We start from the raw sequence: 6,344 nt of genomic DNA on the forward strand, positions 1-6,344 counted from the left end.
TTTAGTTTTGTGGACTTATATCCCTGCTCTCGAACAGCTGGCCACTGGGTCATTTCAGAGGTCCTCCTCAACTGGACAGCTTCATGTGATGTGACTACTTGGAAACTCAGCTCGAAAAACAAAAACCTCAGCTCAGTGCCTCACAACAGCACAAGTTTCTGAAGCTTTAGGGGCTCCACAGGTGGCTTCATTCTACTGCACAGAATTACTGGGTGATTTTATTCTATATTGTAGTACAATCAGGAGAAGTGGGTCTGAGTGTCAGAAGAAGCAGCAATGTCAGTTAGATATAGAGTGCAGAGCTTCTCCGGAAAGTTAGAACTATGCTAGCACCTTCCTTAACACCACTTGAGAAGTAGATCACACGGGTTTCTGCTGATGCAAGGTCACAAGTGTCAGGAGGCCTGAGAATGATGGTGCTGCCTTGTAATCCCCGCTCCATGACTCAGACTTCCCACGTGTTGGAAAGTACTTTTGGTCTCAAAGGGACTTTTTGTTATTTCAATGGCTTGGTTAATTTCCTCTACATTCTTCATTGTATAATACTATATATTCAAAAAATTGTAAATGACATATATTTTATAGAATATTAACATATTTAATATTTTTATTAGCAAATGACTTTTGACCAATATAAGGAGAGAAATTACCTAAAGAGTCAGTAATATGAATTATCAAATGATGACTCATAGTTATACATTTTTTAAAGATTGATTTATTTATTTGAAAGGCAGAATTACAGAAAGGCAAAGGCAGAGAGGTAGAGATAGATAGATAGAGAGAGAGAGAGAGAGAGGTCTTCCATCCACTGGGTCACTCCCCAATTGGCCACAATGGCTAGAGCTGAGCCGATCCGAAGCCAGGAGCCAGGAGCTTCTTCTAGGTCTCCCACGTGAGTGCAGGGGTCCAAGGACTTGGGCCATCTTTCACTGCTTTCCAAGGCCATAGCAGAGAGCTGGATGAGAAGAGATATCAATAGATATAGGGAAGTTTATAATAATAAATTGCTGTATTAACAAAAAAGAAAGATTTCAATTTTATATCTAAATTTTGACGTCAAGAAACCAGAAAAATAAAGAACAAAAGAAGCCCATATTAGTAGGAAAAAATTAAAGGTTAGAGAAAATTAAATGAACTAAAGACAAAAAAATTAAAATTCAGCAAAATTAGCAGTTGTTTTGAAAAGATTGAAAAAAAGCAATAAACCATTAGCTAAATTAAGAAAAAAAAAGGAGGGGGTGGCCAGCTCTGTGGTGTAGTGGGTAAAGCCACTGCCTGCAGTGCCTGTTCGATCCTGGCTGCTCCACTTCCTATCCAGCTCTCTGCTATGGCCTGGGAAAGCAGTAGAAGATGGCCCAAGTGTTTGGGCCCCTGCACCTGTGTGGGAAATCTGGAAGGTACTCCTGGCTTCTGATTGGCCTCTCCCTGGTCATTGCAGCCATTGGGGAGTGAACCAGCAGATGGAAGACCTCCGTCTCGGTCTCTCCTTTCTCTCTGTCTGTAATTCTGCCTCTCAAATAAATAAATAAACATTTTTAAAAAGAATGGTTTGTTTCATTTCCATGCATTTGTGAATTTTCCTTTTTTATAATGATATCTAATTCATTCCTGTAGGAATAGAAAAGATATTTTGAATGATTTTAATCTTCTTCAAATTGTTAAGATTCTCTTAGTAGCCTACTCATGTGACTGTTCCTAGGAAATTTTCTGTATGTATTGGATGGAACGAATATTCAGCTGCTGTAGGGCAAATTGTTCTCTATATACCTTTTAGTCCCAACTGCTGTATAGAGTTGTTCAATTATGTTGCTCCCCTATTGATTTTGTGTCTGGATGATCTATTAGATGGAGTGGGATATTACCATTTATACAGAATATCTTTCAACAACACTTCTTCTTTAGCATGTATTTAAATCTGAAGTGACTATTTTGTAGATAGCATGCAGTTAAATTCTTTTTTAGCCATTCAGTCACTCTGTGCCTTTTGGTTGAGCATTTTAGTCCAAAAACATTTAAAGTAATCACCAACAACTAAGAATTTCATTGCTATTTTATTGTTTCCTGGATGTTTTATAGTTCCTGTGTTCCTCTCTTATTCATGGATTGTCTGTATTTGAAGAGGTTTTGATTCCTTTTTCTTTCTCTTTTGTGTATCTGCTATTTTTTGTATGTATGTGTAGTTATTCTGTGACTTACATAAAATATTTTATAGCAATTCCAGTCTGCTCCAAGCTGAAAGCAACGTAATTTTAATCATATACAGAAACTCTATACTTTTCTTCTCTTACCCTTCACTTTAAGTAATTAATATTAGATATTACTTTTTTATTATTGTATTTCTATTAACAAGTTTCTTTGGTTACAGTTATTCCTGCTACTTTTGTCTGTTTATTTATATACTAGTGTTAAACATGATTTGTGCACCCACCATATGGTTTTACAATATTCTATATTTGTCTTTATAGTTGTCTTTATGAGTGAGATTTTATATTTTCAAATGTTTTAATGTTGTTTAGGATGTTTTCATTTAAATGTGAAGAACTCTTTTTAGCTCTTCTTGTGAAACCAGTATAGTGAAGGTAGGCTATCTTAGTTTTTGTTTGCCTGAGAAAGTTTGTATCTCCTCTTACTCTTTAAAGGAAGTCTTACTGGGTAAAGTATTCTTGGTTGACAGCTATTTTCTTCTCACTACCTTGACTACAGTGTCTCACCCTCTACTATCCTGAAAAATTTTTTGCTGAGAAATCCACTGAGAGTATTAGGAAAGCTTCTTTGTAGAGACCACTTACATTGCTATTTCCAAAATTATTTGTCTTTGACTTTTGACAGTTTAATTGTAATATTTCTTAGTGTAGAATTCCCTGGGTTCAACCAATTCAGATACTTTTGTGTTTCATGAATCTGCAGATTAATTTTCCTCTCTGGGTTTGGGATTTTCAGCCATTGTATATTTATGCCTTTTTAAAAATACATTTTATGTACTTCTTCCTTCTAGGATTCAATATGTATACATTGTTTCACTTGATGTTATTCGCTATGAAGTCCCATCAGATTTCTTCATTAATTTTTGTTCTTTTTTCTCTTTGCTATTCTGACTGGATAATTAATTCAAAATTATTTGCTTTGTGGTTAATTCATATTGTTTCAGCTTGAGCAAGTTTGTAGTTGAGGCTTTACTGAAATTTTCACTTCAGTCATTGTATTCTTCATTTCTAGGATTTCTGTATGGTTCTTTTATGATTTCTATGTTTTTGCTGAGCTTCTAATTTTGTTCATGCATAGTTTTCCAGATTTTTGTTGTCTGTTTTCTTGTAGCTCACCTAGCTTCTTTCAGGTGGTTATTTTGCTAAGAAGTTTGTGCATCTCCAATTATTTTGGGATAGTTAATTGTACTTTATTAATTTATTTGGTAATGTCATGTTAACGTGATTATTTATAAATCTAGTAGCCTTGTATTGGTGTATGTGCATTTTAAGGAGCAGCCACCTTTTCCAGTTTTTGCACTTTGGAGTTAGCTTGTAAAGACTTCCCATAGCCAGTGTGTTCAGAGGTGGCTAGGATGGCTGGCCTGCAAAGTCCATAGGTGGACAGGCTGGTAGTGTCTCCTGGTGAGCCTGCTGTTGACATCTTCAGGCAGGGATGCCAGGTCCATCACTGGGCAAGGCTGCAGCTGTGTCAGTGTATTTGCATGGATGGCTCTGTGGGTAGGCAAAATGGAATTTAACCAAAAACAGATAGAATACCTCCAAGATTATGTGCAAGGGGAGATGGATCTAGTTCCACAACTGTAATGAGGTTCTTGATCTGTAATGTATTTTTCAGCCTGTTACAAGGGCAGGGTATGGGGCAGGTGTGTTTCTTGCTAAATCTTCAGATAGGTGACAGTTGTGGCAAGCTTGTGGATGAGTGTCAAGTCCACAGTGGCATGGGGCTGTTTCCAGGTCTGTAGCCAAGTCTTTAGCTGTTATCTTTGTTACCAAGGCAACTGGCTTTAATTCCAAATACAGCTTTCTTTCTTTCTTTCTTTTTTGCTTTTATGCCTTTATTGATTTAACTGTATTTGTTTTTTATAGAAAGCTTTTATTTAATAAATATGAATTTCATAAGTACAACTTTTGGATTATAGCTGTTCTTCCCCCCACACCCGCCCTCCCACCCCTATTCCTGACCCACTCCTACTCCCTCTCCCATCCTATTCTTCATTAAGATTCATTTTTAATTATCTTTATATACAGAAGATCAACTCTATACTAAGTAAAGATTTCAACAGTTTGCATCCACACAGACATACAAAGTATACATACAAAGACATACAAAGTATAAAGTACTGTTTGAAGACTAGTTTTCCTGTTAATTCTCATAGTACAACACATTAAGGATGGAGGTCCTACATGGGGAGCAAGTGCACAGTGACTCCTGTTGTTGATTTGACAATTGACACTCTTATTTATGACGTCAATGATCATCCGAGGCTCTTGTCATGAGCTGCCAAGGCTATGGAAGCCTCTTGAGTCCACAAATTCCGACAAGTGTTTTTTTTTTTTTAATTTTTGAAGACTTGTTTTATTTATTTGAAAGGCAGAGTTAAAACAGAGAGGGAGAGACACACAGAGAGAGTGATCTTCTATCCATTAGTTCACTTCCCAGATGGCTTCAATAGCCAGGACTGGACCAGAATGAAGCCAGGAGCCAGAAACTTTGTCCGGTCTCCCTAGTAGGTAAATGGGTCCAAGTACTTTGGCCATCTTTCATTTCTTGCCCAGGCCTATTAGCATGGTGCTGTATAGTCAGTGGACTCAAACCAATGCCTATGTGGGATGCTGGTGTTAAAAGCGGTGGCTTTACTCGCTAGGCCACAACATCAGCACCAAGGGTATTTTGAAGCAGTATCTGGGTGGCATATCTCCATGTCTACTACAAGGGGTAGTGAGATTTGAGAATACTAGTGAATTTCATTGGGTCTGAGCCAGTTGAGAGAAAGAAATCAGGGAGAATTAAACAGAATACTTGCTTTATTATCAACAGCACTGCATCCAATAATGTTCTTTGGGGGTGTGCATTGTGGCGCAGTGGGTTAAGTTGTTGCTTGGGATGCCTGTATCTTATACTAGAATGTTAATTCAACTCCCGATTGCTCTACTCCTAATGTCCAGTTCCATGCTAATTCATCCAGGAGGCAGCACAGGATGGCTCAATTACTTGCCCCTCTCCCAACCACATGGAGACAAGGATGGACTTCTGCCTTCTGGCTTCAGCCTGGCCCAGCCCTGGCAGTTGTAGGCATTTGGAGAGTAAACTAGTTGATGGGAGCATTCATTCTCTCTCTCTCTCTCCTCCCTCTCTCCCTCTCTCCCCCTGTCTCACTCACCCTTTCAAGTAGTTTAAAATAAATAAGTAAACATTTACAAAATAATTTCCTTGATATTTGAGAAAATAATTCCTTTTATTTGTAAAACTATTAGATGGAGTGACACAGTCACCAGCAATAGATTCTGTGAACACAACAGAATGGATGGAGAACAGGGGAGAAATTCCTTTACAATAACTTTCAAAAGGAGACTTGATGGAGTTCTGGGTCTTGGCTTTGGTCTGGCCCAATCCTGGTTGTTGTGGGCATTTGGGGGAGTGAAACAGAGGATGGAAGATCTTTGTTTCTCTCTGTCTCATTTTCCTTCACTCTTTGTTTTTATTTTTTAATTTTTATTTTTTAAGAGATTTAATGTGATTTGTAGATACAAATATTTTTATTGATTGATTTTATTTATTTGAAAGACAGAATTACAGAGAAAGGTAGAGACAGAGAGAGAGAGAGACAGAGAGAATCTTCCTTTGCTGGTTCACTCCCTAAATGGCTGCAGTGGCCAGAGCTGGGCCGATCTAAAGCCAAGAGCCAGGAGCTTCTTCCAGGTCTCTCACATAGTTGGGGGGGTCCAAGGACTTGTGCCATCTTCTACTGCTTTCCCGGGCCATAGTAGAGAGCTGGATTGGAAGAGGAGCAGCTGGGATATGAACTGGTGCCTATATGGGATATGGGTGCGGCAGAAGATGCTTAGCCCACTATGCCACAGTGTCAGCCCCCACTCTGTCTTTCAAGCAAATAAAAATAAATAAAAACTGAAAGATCAGCATAGGTGTGCCAATGTAAGTCTGTATTTTCTAGAGTGAATCTTTTTTATTATTTTATTACATGTTATAAAAAAGTTTAAATAATGTCTATGTAGCTTAAGAATTTTCACTATATAAACACCCTTGTGTGATTACCAGTGTGTTTGAAGGGCCCTGTATTCTCTTTGCCAAGAATGTTATGCCCCCTGCAACTCTCTTGAGGAAAAATACAACCTAAA

The sequence above is a fragment of the Oryctolagus cuniculus genome, chromosome 9, assembly GCF_051225735.1.
Source record: "Oryctolagus cuniculus isolate XC-2025 breed Fujian yellow rabbit chromosome 9, ASM5122573v1, whole genome shotgun sequence".
NCBI classification, from domain to species: Eukaryota; Metazoa; Chordata; class Mammalia; order Lagomorpha; family Leporidae; genus Oryctolagus; species Oryctolagus cuniculus.